The sequence below is a fragment of the Pinus tabuliformis genome, chromosome 7, assembly GCF_031772625.1.
Source record: "Pinus tabuliformis cultivar Carrire ecotype Pingquan chromosome 7, CPIR1, whole genome shotgun sequence".
Classification (NCBI taxonomy): domain Eukaryota; kingdom Viridiplantae; phylum Streptophyta; class Pinopsida; order Pinales; family Pinaceae; genus Pinus; species Pinus tabuliformis.
In genome coordinates, this window is record NC_142293.1 from 174,847,450 (window position 1) to 174,861,955 (window position 14,506).

Sequence of the window (14,506 nt, forward strand, 5' to 3'; positions counted from 1 at the left end):
CTTTAAAAGGGGCATATGACACCAATGGTCTGCCTAAAAACTTGGTCGACGACAGTGTTGACAGCGGCGGAAGCTTGTATTAACATATATACATATTGAAGCATGTGAACCTTATCATCGGGGAACACGTTGTATGACCCAGCGTTTTACCCTGGGGAACACGTCATTTGACCCAGCATCAGCGGGAGACACAACTTGTGATGGCGGTCTCAATTTTGTTTTTATTTTTTATTGAAATTTCAAAGAAAATATTGGGGTCATCAAGATCTGCAAATTTAACATTCCATGAGGCCACATTTCTTTCATGCATGTTCTAAAAAGCTCAGGTTGCACAGTTTTTTCTCCCATGTTTGGCATATATGTCTATGATGATAGTGGCCACAAAAACACTTGACTCAAAGCCACATTTTGTTACATAAATACAGATACCCTTGCTCTATTTCTGAGCTCCCAAACAACTTAAGTGAACAACAAATTAACCACAATCAACGAATTCGGTTTTATACCTGAGAGTTGCATTTGATTGAAGGGTGACAAGGCCTCACTGAAATCACCATTTTGAGCATACCCATCTTCAACATATCTTGATGCCTTGTTTACAGTCCGCATAAAACATTCCTCCATGGCTCTGAAAAGAGCAATTTGATTAACTGCTGAATTAAGACACATAGAATTCCCTTCCCAAAGGCTTCGAAAGAAATCAATAAAGAATTGTTCTAACGAATTTGTTCTAGGAGGCATAGAGCTTAACATAGGCAGCAGGCAAGGATATGATGCTTGATGTAACCGATAGAAAATACTTGCTGGAATCTTCATGTCTCCTTCACTAAAAACTTCTGGAACATACTTCACAATACTCAACAACACTTGGGAGACAACACTACGAACTCTAGAACTTCGCGACTTCAAAATTTCTTGATAGAATTTGTGAGTACGACAAATTGTCTCTACTACTGTGATAGCTCTAGATCTTTCCATTGCAACTTTCTTTAGATCAAGACCATCAAAACAACTTCCATTTTCAGATGCTGGCCTTTGTAAATATGTCCCAATAAAAACATCAAGAATAGATGTTAATGGAAGTAAAGAGGGAGACACAACAAGCTCAGGAATTTCTTCCAATTCTTCTATTGGGGTTGTTTTGTCATATATTGTTTGCAACAGCGTAAGCTTCAAATTCTCATCCACGTAGTGAAAAATATCATTTCCACAGAGAACCAAAGTTTCTAGTCTTTTCTCTTGGACTGGAAAAGCCACCTGTAAGGATTTCTTTGCAGCTTCATATTTTCTTGTGAAGGGGCCAAACTGACCTAACCACAATGCACCCATTACAAACCTCAAATGTGGATCAAGACCTCTCCCAATAGTAAAAGAAATATTAGCCATAGTGTCATGTGCTGCCTGCCGAACTTGTCTACTATTATCTTGCACGAGTTTTTTGTATTCAAACACCCACTGTGGTGCAATCTGACAAAGTTCACTAACTGGAATTTTTATGAAAATAGTACTCAATGATGTCAATGCTTTGAGCTTTTGAGAATGGTTGTGCTCATTGTCGGATAGGTTTTCAAAGCCAATTTGATTGAATAAACTTCCTCCTGGACTCAACCAAGTTGGATCATACATATCTCGAGGCGGTGCTTCATTGTCTGTAGAGAAATTATGTCCATTGAATTGTAATTTCTTATTTGCATTTGTGTCTCTGGTATTTGAAATAGATTTGTTCTCTTTAATACAATTTTGAAAAACCCAGTCCTTCTCTACTGTAGTTGCTTTACCTGCCTTTTTATATTGTTTGTCTCTTGAATTCATGAGAATTTCAGTCGATGTGGGTGTATCCATAAGCATCGCTTCCTTCCCTTCACATGTTATGCTTGAATTAGAAAGAGATGTTGTTGCATCGATTTCCTTATCATCACTTTGTTCTTCATCCTCCTCTTCTATATGTTGGCTTGTTTCATTTAGGTAATTCATAGGATCTTTTACACGCTCAAAATTTTTACAATGACTTGCAACATCAATTTTGTCATCTTCTTCAACATTTTCCTCTTCGTCATCATTAATGTCTTCTTCAACATTTTCCTCATTGTTATGATATTGTTCATCTGGATCATTATCTATTACATCTTTATTTTCATTATCGTCATTATGATCAAAATATTCTTCTCCAACTTCACCTTGTTTCGTTACACCATCACTATCATCTTCCTTATTATGGATTTCTGTTTGACATGCTTTAACTTTTGCATCTGATTTTTCTAAACACTGAAATGATTCTTGAATTTTACTAAACTTCTCCATGAATTTAGGACGTATTGTGTGGCGAACAACGTTCAAACACTCGCATGATTATATTGTGTGGCATGACTCCGATACCACTGAAACATAAAAATGGATAGCTTGTTGACTTTAAATGTTAAATACACAAAATGTATTTTAGATAATAATTTATTATATATAAAAATGTACAAGTGATGTAGAATGTTACAATGAGGGCCCACATATATACCTAGGCAGGTGTCCTTTCGTGACCGGGCATGTATTTTAGACATGCCTTTTCACTTAACTTAATGACTATTTAACATAATCATTATTTTATTATTTATTATTTATATTTATTTATTTTATACAATTTATGTTTGTAACACAAATGGGTAAGGAAGGTCCACTCTACCTAAAGAGTTGGTCTACCTCCCCACCAAGGTCTCATTGATATATTGGATGCATCACTCCCATGCCTCGAGGGTTGACACCCCAACATGCATGTCCTCTTTACCACTACATCTCCTGTCAAGGTCCCCTTTCTACCAGAATTCCAAATGACCCACACCCTGCATTTCATCTCAATATATTCGCTCTATCGGCCTAGCCCTTAGACCTGTAACATTGCATAGGCATCTGACCCTTGCCCCACCTCGTTCCCACAAACACAATTTGCTAACCCTCCCCTCACACTAAGAAACACTAGGCCCACATAGTTCGCAGCCACCCTCTGGGGTTAGTGGACCACCCCCAATACAACTTCCCCACAAGCCCAGAAGCTATAGGTTAACAACCGGTCCCATCAAAGACAAAGTTGCTAGCCACCATGCAACTCCACCCAGCAACTATGCGTATGAGTGTGGCATAGCTAGCTACAGTATAAACCCAAAAAAAAGGGACAACATGAATGGAACCATAAGAATTTACCTGCACTACAGTGAAATTGGGTGACCCTCGAACCATGCTACAGATGACCCAAGCCATGAAAGTCACACCAAATTCACATTTCCATGACTGTCTTCAAACTGCTTCCTGCGACAGTGGCCCAAGGTCCTAGGCATTTACATTCGAAACCACCTCCAACACCAGCGACACACGATGCCTCCCAAAAATGTATCCTCACCTTATAGTCTGTCACTGAGGGGGGTAGTGTGGGCTAAGAAGTAAGCCACCATGCACACCTAAACAACTACCACCCAACACAGTCTCCACCTTCATCTCACATGCAAATCTAAACATTATCTAGAACATTCACTAGACTTGCGTTAGGTGAGGCGGTCCCAACACATTTTCTTATCATTAATGACATGTGTTGGGGGTATTAACACCCCATCCTCAGTCGCCAATCCTTCGTCTATCACCCCCATTGGGGGGCAAGCATTTATATTTTATTTACTGAAAATTATTATTAAATTATTATATTTAATATTATAAATTGATAAAGTTTATTAAACATATTATTAATACTAAAAATTTATATTTAATGTAAGTATATTAAAAATTGATGAATTTTATAGAAATTAAATGGCTAGTAAATGTCAATAGGCATCAATTTATAATAAATATCAAAAAACTTCATCACACATCTCAAGTTGCTAATTTTTTTTATATATCATAAAAATTAACTAAATTATAGCATTATTTAAAATAATTATTATTATTCTTAATGTAAAAAGAACTAATATATAAGTTAAACATATATACATTTTGAAAAAACATGTAACAAGAAACTTAACCATGGAGATTCACCTCCGCTTTATGATGGAGGTCCTTAATGTAAATAGGTTTTATTACAATACCATGGATTATCAATACCACATGCCCAAGAAACCATTACTCATTTCATATCACACTTGTTCATATGGCAATCTGTTTAATTAATGAATTTAATTAAAATGGCAAAAAAGGCATAACAACTTTGGAAATAAATCTCAGCCTCTTTGATTTGTGTACACTGCTAAGAATATTCTACAATATTCTATAGAGGCTAAATCCCTACCATCCATTTAATAATTATTGATAATTAAATTTAAAAAAATTGAGCCTCATTCCAAAATACACATACTTATCAACATAAATATATTAAAAAATACTTATAATTGATTTATTAAAAATTATTATTATTATTCTATTATTAAAAAGTGTTGAAGTTATAGTTGTTAGTGGACTGAGTTGTGATCACATCTATCAACACTAGACCAAGATATTAATAAATTTTACTATTAAAAGGGAGTGAAGTTCAAGTTGTTAATTGGACTCGGTTGCGATCACATCTGTCAATAATAGAACAAATACAGTTATAACACAAGAGATGATTAGTTAAATAAGGATTAAATGTGCCAATTTGATCTTTCATTGTGGAAATCATGTTAAATATTCTCTTAATTTATTATCTCTTTGATGTTATTTTATGCCAATAGCTTTGCATTTAAATCTAATTGAGAGTAAGTTAATATCCTATGATAATTTGTGACATTTGAATTATTGAGTTATTTTTATTATAATTTTTATTTGATGTATTTTTATATTAATTTGAAAATTAAAACACACACACACACACATATATATATATATATATATATATATATATATATATCTATATATATATATATATATATATATATATATATATATATATATATATATATATATATATATATATATATATATATATACATATACATATATATAGATATATGAATGATAAGATAATAGAAAAAAATATATAAAGAAAAAAAAGAAATAAAGCATTTTGTATTCTCAAAATTTATGAGTAATATATGGTAGATGTATTACAAGAATTATATTTAAAAAAATTTATAATGGAAGAGGGTCATATACTTATATGATTCATTAACAAATAATTGATTTGAATTTTAGTAAAATGACTGATTTCTAAGATGGAAGGATTGATCTTAATTTGATTAAGTGAAGCGAGTCAAATGAGAAGGTTGATGAGTGAAATTCGATGGGGAACCTTAAAGAGAAGGGGATTAACAAAGGGTGTGACCAACAAGGAGGAAGTCAATAGAGGAGGTTAGAAGTAACATAAGAGGTGACTAGCAAAGAGTTTGTTGTCAACAATAAATAAAGCATTTTATATTCTCAAAATTTATGAGTAATATATTGTATATTTATTACGAGAATTATATTTAGAAATTCTTATAATGGAATAAGGTTTTATGCTTATGTGAATCATTAACAAATAGTTTATTTGAATTTTAGCAAAATGACTAAGTTCTGAGTGGAAGGATTGGTCTTAATTTTCTCAAGTGAAGTCAGTCAAATGAAAATGTTGATGAGTGAAAGTCGATGCGAGGAACCTTAAGGAGAAGGGGATCAATAAAGGGTGTGACCAACAAGGAGGAGGTCAACATAGGAGTTTATAAGTAACATATGAGGTGACCAACAAAGAGTTTTTTAACAATTATTATTATTATTATTGTGACAAGTGGAATCCATAAATGGAACAATTTTATGCTTGTGTGACATGGGGTTTATTCATCCACTACCACTATAACCACTAGGTGCACCATGTCTACCCCTAACATGGACACAACTTCGTCATGTTTTCAATCAATGCCATCATAATCTTAACATAGAATTATTGGTCAAGTGTTCTATGTGGGATTCTATTAATGGAGCCAAAACCATATCAATGCAAGTTATCATCAACAATGGCAACCATAATTTTCGTTGGTGTCGAAGGCATCCAATTACATAAATAGATCATTGAGACCTAGCTTCTTAGTAACAACCCCTCAACCATATATATGTTAGTTAGGTTGATTTTTACATCAATTTTTTCTCATTGTAGGCCAATTTTTAATGAAAAATAGTATTATAAAGGTGTTTTGTTTAAATAGTGAAAGTATAAGATTGTCATAGCTGGCACATGGGTCATACATGATGAGGATGGTTATGATAAATATATGAAAAGATATTTTTTATGATGACTTAAACTTAACAAAAAATGTCATACCTATAAGAGAGTTTGTTTTGTTGAGTCAATATATATTCTATACTTCTACATGTGAAATAAGGATATATGATGATGAGCTCTGGTATTGAAACAAAAATGTTGCAAATCCTAAGGCTACCAAATTTAATGATCAACCTGAGGTTCATGCAAAATTAGGAGGTGATGTTGTTGTATACACAATAAGCTAAGCTCTACTCTAGTTTCTCTTAGGAAGTGAACCAAACCAAGGTGTAGAAAGACCATTCTACAAACTAAATCTAGACTTTGCAAGAATGAAATAATGTTGCACACAAAGGAAGTTCTATTCTACTTTTAGAAATGGAAATGTCGCATAAAAGTAAATGCTAATCTAATTGCATGAATTTAAATGCTAATCTACGTGTAGTAATGCAAATGTTGCATCAAAGGAAGGTCTAGTCTATTTGCAAGAAAATGACAATTCTTGGAATGGAAACCCTAGCTTAAGAAACGTAAAACAGAGAAGGAAAACATAATCTAGCTCACATAAAGTAAAGAACATGAAATTAACTCTCAATCACTACATTCAATAGATATCATATTCTAGTAATAAAAATCATTAAATATTTCAAAAAGTAATCATGTAAACCATTATTGGATCATTCAATTCATGAACTTGTTTAATAACCCTAATTGCATAAATGAATTGCAATGGTGAAGAGACAATTCCTAAGTGGTCTCTAATCTTCCTCAAACTTGGCTTCAAGGCCTAAGGGTCATGATGAAGGGCTATGAGGAAAAATCAAGCTTTAAGGACAATTATGGTCAATTTTGGAGAGCTTTTACACGGTGCTACAAGCTGCTACAGGTTTCCCTGGTTTGCTACACGATTGAATTAGAGATAATTATGAGGGCTTAAAAGGTGGAGTGAAGATGAGGAAGGGTAGTGGAAGGTGGAATAAGGTTGTATAAGGTCCATTTCAAGCTTATTACCCCTCAGGGGACCATCTTGCACAAGGAGAATTGCACACGGTGGTCTTGAGCAAAGCTGAAATGAACTCTCAGTCAATAGCATTTTCGAAGAAGTTGTTGATGGAGGAAGGAGGGTGTGGAGTGTTATGCCCTACAATCCAACAGTATGGCCTTCACTCTAAAAATATCACTCAATCTTCTAAAACATTTCAAGCATGCTAACTGTATCAATTGCAAAAAATTAAACTAGAAAGTAAAGGATGATTCATTAGAGGAAATTTCAACCTAAAAGTGGCCTTCTAAGGAAAAATCAAGAAATTAATTTAAAAAATGCCATGTAGACAATTTTTTAATATGTTATTTCTAAATTTTTTACTTTTATCGAAATCCCTTAATATATGGCATTTTTGTTAAAATAATTATTTATATATATTTTATATTTGAACTTAATTGTCTGTATTTATCTTTGGAGTTGTCTTTAGTGTGATTTTTTGGACTTTCAAGTGTCGGAATCTGGCAGAAAATTTTGAGGTGAAACCTTGATTTTAGTTATTTAAACTGGTTTTTTCACTGTATATATGGATTCAAACCCTGAAAAACCCTAGGGCACTTCAATTGTGCAAAGGTTACCCATAAAGCTTGTGATTTCAATAAATTTGTGCCGGATTTTAGAGAAATTAGATCGGAAAAATCCATAAGAAAAGCTTCCAAAATGTCTCACTAAAGACAACTAGTTTATCTTTTATATTTAATTGTCTATATATTTTTTATATTTAACTATTTTTTTGGTGTTTTTTTAACAATATTGTCTAATGAAGCCACAATTTTGCCCGGAATATATTTTTGGTCGGAATCCCATAAATTTTTGTTTCTAGAAAATGTTTCTTAACTATTTAATTCTTTTATATTTAACTATTCTTTTTAACTATTTAATTCTTTTATATTTAACTATTTTTTTAACTATTTAATTATTTTATATTTTATATTTAACTCTTTATATATTTTTTATGTTTAACTCTTTGTTTGGTGCTTTTTTGGGCATGGTTATTAATGTCAAATGGGCCCACATTTTTAATTTATAATATTAAGATTTACATTGCATTAATAATTTTTTGATATTCTAATTCGTATGGGTAAGGCAGGTAAACAACATTAGTAAAATATTTCACAAATACCCAAATTAATAATAAAATATTTCACCCATCCCCAAATTAAGAGTAAAATATTTCATAGATACCCAAATTAAACAATTTAAAATTACTTAGGACATGTAGCTCTTTTTAAATTTAAAATATTTTGATTGGTTTACATATTGTGACATGGAAATTATGTGAAACTTTCCTGGGCACTTTTAGGCTGAAATTTCCTCTAAAGTGAATTTTATTCTAGATCTTCCTACTTCATCAAAAATGAAATCTATCTTATTATGATTTTCAATACAAGGCTTACAACCACAGTTTCCAAGAGAGGTGATTGGTGAATTTGCAAAGGAAACTTTTTATACAAACAAAACTTCCAAGAAAGGAAATACTGCTAACCTAAGTACAGAAAAGAAAGGTGCATAGTAAAATGTACAAATGAAATATACTAGAGTCTTTGGGTTGGGCCCTCAATCAAGGGGACTCAGACCTCTAAAACACTCATATTTGAGATGAAAGAATTCTTTTCATTGACATAAAACAGTGCTCAAGTACATGATATAAAAATTGAAAATGACAAGTACAAGCTCTTAGACCTAACAATCACTATTCTTCTCTAAAATTTCAAATCCTTTTGAGCCCTTTTGCTTCCTTATTTATAAACAAGTGGCGGAGGGTGTAGCTTCCTTGGAAGGAGGGATGGTTCCCTCCAAAATCCCTATAAAGGTGGATCTAGCTCCGTGTGATCCTCGCAATCCTTAAGGGCATCAATTTTTCAATAGATCCTTGAATTGTAGGTGATTAAATACAGGGAGTGAGTTGAGTTGTAGGTGAGTAAATGCAAGGGATAAGCTTCCTACATCTCCTCCAGCTACCTCCAACGTATCTATACATAATAAATGCACCCTTTTCATACACACTAATCATGTTAGGCCACAAGATATGATAACCATCCTTTAATATTCCTAATTAAACTCATTATAGTAAAAAAGGTGTTATTGAATGCAAGGAGAGAGGTAAATATATGTTTAAGCATGGACATATGGGTCTTATTATATACCTATTAGTGAGGCCCATCATCACCCCCCTTCTGAAGGTGTTTCTCAGGGCCCTCTAAGCAACTCATGCACTTAATTCCATTATATCCATAGCCCTGGTGGAATCTCTGACATCCCAAGGTATCTCCGATGGATTGCCCTCCTAAGGGTGGATCCTGCATTTTTCTCGATCTCTTCCCTTTTCTTTCTTGTAGCCCTAATTGCAAAGGTGGGTTGAACTTGATTCCAATCTAGTTGACCTTCATTCTTTAAACTATTCTCTTATACAAGGGTTTCTTATCCAAGGCATTCCTCAATCTCTCTGGAGAATGATACTCTTTGATTTTTAATCTATGGGGTATGGAGTGCCATCTCCTCTGACAAACATGTAAACATTAAGTTCCTAGCAACCTAAAAGTGTCCTCAAAGTGGAAGATGGCTTGCTCCTATTTTTCTATGTAAAGTGGTGCCAATTTGAGGTCTTCATAAATTACATTCAATATTACTACCATTCAATTCTTTTAATAGTTTAAAAAGGAATAATTTGATTATATAGAACCTTGAAATAAAGAAATAAATTTTATATTTAGATAAAGGAGGATTGGCAGGTGAAAATAAAATTTTACGAGAAAGGTGGAATTGGTGGTTGTTGATGATAAGGTGAGGGGATCTCAATTCTTCTCTTATCCATAGGTTTTTATCAGTTTCCCTAGACATGAGCCTTTTATATCTTATATCCTTGCTTCCTCATGAATCATCTAAGAGGCCAATGCCATTAGTTGTACATCTCCCATCCTAGAATTTGTATCCCAAAATTTCATGTCAGTCAATATGAGATTGTGCATATATAATTATACCATCTTAGCTTTGTTCTCCATGCTAGATCTATGACAAAATTCAATGAATTGTTTATAGTCTTGGAAAGGAGGTAATCCATATTGTGTTATAGTCTTGATTTGGAACTGAAGCCACTACTCTTTGAGGAATGTGGCATAGTATTTTGAGGGGTACCTGCATTGGATAGCCTCCATAGCCAAGCTTGCCATAGTAGCAAGTTGCTCTTGTTTTTCCTGCAGTTGTTCCTTCAATCTCTTGTTTTTTTATTTGCATTTGTTCTCTCATGTTTGCCTCTTTGAGTATTAAGTCAACCATCTCTTCACCCATTTTCTTCATATTTTCTTCCATCTCTTCACACATTTTCTTCATCCTTTCTTCCATCAAGCCTAGATCCTCAACTCATTTACACTTGGAAATTTCCATCGAGTAGTGGATTCTGCCTCTTTTTTTGTCCATCTCAAAACTGATTGGAATTTCAAATTTTCGGGGTATTATCTTCCCTTGCTCATAAAATTTGTAATAAGACCACATATTAGGTTGTGGATCTGGTTCTTGCAACTCTTGTGGCCCCCTACTTTCTTTTTGTAGTTGTTCAACACATTCTTGTAGCAATGCTCTATCTTCCTATAACAGTTTTGTGCTTTCCTCTGGCTCTTTTATGCCTTCCTTTAGCATTGTGGATTTCTCTTGTAGTTGTCTCACCTTGTCTCCCCTGGTGTTTGGATTCCTTTTTTAGACTTGGGGCTATTTTCCTTTGGCTTTGAGGGAGGTGACTTCTTCAATTTGTTTCTTATACTTCTCTAATTTTCCCTCCTGGTGACTAGATGACCCCTCAATGGTTATGAGGGTTACTGAAGGGGGGCTAAGGCTTCCCTTGATTGAGTCTATTACTTCTCCTCTTTTTGAAATATAGAGGACCTTTCTTTGGTTTGCTCCGCTTGGCCTTGACTAGTTTAATTAAGGTTTCCAAGGTGGCAGCCACTTCCTGCTCAATGTTCCCTCCTGAAAGGCTTGATTGTTGTTCTTATCTCCTTCTCTTATGAGTTCTGGAAGGTTCCCCAAGGGCTTCTATTTCTTTCTCTAGTTTTTCCTCTTCCTTTTCCTCTTCCTCCTCTACTTTCCTTATATTTCAACATCTTCTTTTTTCTTACCACCCTCTTCTTCTTTTGCAAAGCCATCTTTGATTGTCTCTTCAAGTTCCAATAAGATTTTGCCTTGGGTTTCCAAAAAATATTCCCTCTCCATATTCAAAAAATTTGACCATGGCACAGGGTCTTTGATTATCTCCAGAGAATCCATGAAAATGAGTCTTATGAGCCCATGTTGAGCAATGTACCGGTGTTTCCCTTCTCTCACCCTTTGGCTCATTTCTACTATAGACTAAAGAAGGAAATGGGGAACACTTAGTCTACTTGGGATAGGCAATTCCACATGGAATCTTAACTCATAAAGTAACCAGAAATGATAGCCATAAAAAACATTGAGTATCCTCTCATAGGATATGTATTTCAATATTTTATATGCTACCTCATCCCATGGGTAGGGTAGGCTCTCTCTTCTAACCCCATTTTTATCTTCAGTTAATTTCTCTTCTCTTAGGTGTCATATGCCCCTTTTGAAGAAGGACATGAATTCTGAAGGTTCCTAAGTTGTTGACAGGTTTTACACCTGAAGAATTGTTTTCGTAATATTATGGTTGATGAAATTAGTTTCCCTCACATGTGAGGATACTTTTGTCTAGTAAACCTTCAATGAGATTCCCTTCTACACATATTCAGACAAATGTGATGATCCCTTAAGTAAATCTATCATTTTCTATTTTAATGAAGTGACCTACTGAATCTTCGATATTTGTTGTCATATTTAACCAAATCCAATGGAGAGGTAAGTTTGGGAGCCTTACCCAAAATAGAGTGTCCAGAGATTTCATAGTAGTCAAATTAAAATTCGAAATCCATGGTTGGACCAAAAGACTAGCTTAGCCCTAGAACCAGGGTCCCTATTCAAAAACCTTTTATTGATATTCCATATTTTTAAAGACAACAAAAAAAATCCTTAAAAAAACAACTCAACATTACGGGACCAGTTCTAGTGAACCCATTCCCAGAGGTTAGATGATGAGGTCCAAAAACCATTAAAATGACAAATAATTGCCCTACATTTGTAATCTGCTACCCTAATCTTCGAAAGAATAGTGTTCATTAAAACCTTTGGTATCTCCTTAGATTTCTCCACCAAAAAATATTGACCTAAGATTTCTTTGGAATATAAGAACTGGAACAAGTGTTAGCGGAACCCTTAAAGGATTTGGGCTTCAAACCTAAGGCTTCCCCCATGCCCATAGTACCATCATTTAGACATGCAAGGAGAGATATGGAGGCATATTTCTTGATTCCATAATTTCAAAGATAATTATCCATTTTGAGTTTCCTACCTTCGAGAGGGAGCCTCATCACCCCCAGTGGAATTCCTATCTGCTTCTTAATGCTAGAAGTAAGCATAAGTACAAAATCCTATTCTTCAACCATGATGCATAGTGAATCCACGTAATAGGAATTGAAAAAAATTGGGAATTTTTGAGAAGCCAAATTCCAAAATCCTTTATTTTCCAGGATTGAGCCTTGAATTACCTCCACAAGCAGAGGAGTAACCCCAATTGAATGTAAGGTTTTGTCAAACACTTCACAAATACTCTTCTAACCTTGATGGACATCTCATTGAGGTATTTCTATAAACAATTCACTGGATTTCATCCTCAATACAGATTATTTCACTCCATGAATCCTTGCAGGCTTAAAAGCCTCTTGAATAACCAATTGATACTGGCCACTAAGGGTTATTGCGGGTCCACTACAATCCAAGCCAAACGTTGTTGATCCTAGGTGAATGGATTCTTGAAATAACTTCTCGACAACCCTAATCATTGCACTAGACCTGAAGGGGAAGAGTGGGGATATAAAGGAGGCACACAAATTTCATACATCCACAAATCCCATTGCACCACTTCCCAGGAGGACTTCATACGTCAAACATTTTGATGGACTAGAAATTAACAGGGTCACCATCACTTCGGAGCTTAATGTTGCTAGTTTTTTTTGTGTCATTTAAGAACCAATGTTAAGGAAGGATTGTAATGTGCATATTGTGAAGAAAAATTTCTTATTTTTAGAGTTATTTTGTCTCGACTTCACCATGGGGGGTGGGAAATAAGCTATTGGAAAGAGTTCACCCCAAGCATAAAAGGTATTTATATTGCTGTAATTCAAAAGGAGGGAAATTGTAACTCCAGAAGAACTTGCCCATAATTCCTTTAAAATTGCATATTTAAGAACTTATATCGATATATATATCTATATATATATCTATATATATATAGATATATATATATATATATATATATAGATATATATATATATCTCAAAAAAAAATTACAAAACAATGTGTTACCTATCATAATCAATATCGCATCCATAGATTTTTTTTGGTTGTCGGCTATTTTCAGATCTACACAGTTCTACATACAACTTAGATTTTCACCATAACTAGGAATCATCTTCTTTTGTGAAACATTGATTAACTCCAACTACAATATGATGGAATCCACTCTTACTCTTAAATTCTCATTTTCCTTCTTTTGTTTGATCTCGTTGAGTTTTCTATTGAAGTTTTTTATTGGTATTGAAAATCATATATCTTATGTTAAATCTATTGTTTTCTTGTGTTGTTTTTCCCTTTGCATTATTTTGTATTTAGTTGTCAATATTTGGCTTTAGTTCCCTCCTTCAACATATTTAAATGAACATTGAGTTTTCCCTAATTTTTTATTTTATACAAGAAACTATATTCCTTATTTTCAACAAAAAAAGAAAAATAGCACGCCTTTACTCAACTGTCAAGAGGGATGGAATATAAAAGTTGAATTGAGTGGATACGTTCTATCTTCAACAATATGATAGCTAAATATAATTGGTATTTAATATTATTAGTTTCATAATTTTTATTATTAAACTAAGAGTGGGTTAAGATATACTCAAATACCTAGTCTTAATGGAAAAACTTATTGTACTTTTACGTGTGTGCTTAAATTTTTGTTTCTTTTCTTTCTTGTTTGGAATTTTAGGATAAATGGATTAGCTTAATTTTTACCATATCATTAAGTTTCATCTTGAAAGTTAATGGCTTCCCAAAATTTTACTTTTTTTTTCTCTTCATGTTACTTGAATTTCCTCTTACAAAAAGGATATCTAAAACTGTTTTATATAAATCATATTGTGAAAATGAGGTTTGGCTAGGGTATAAAAGGCATAAATTTCAATGTA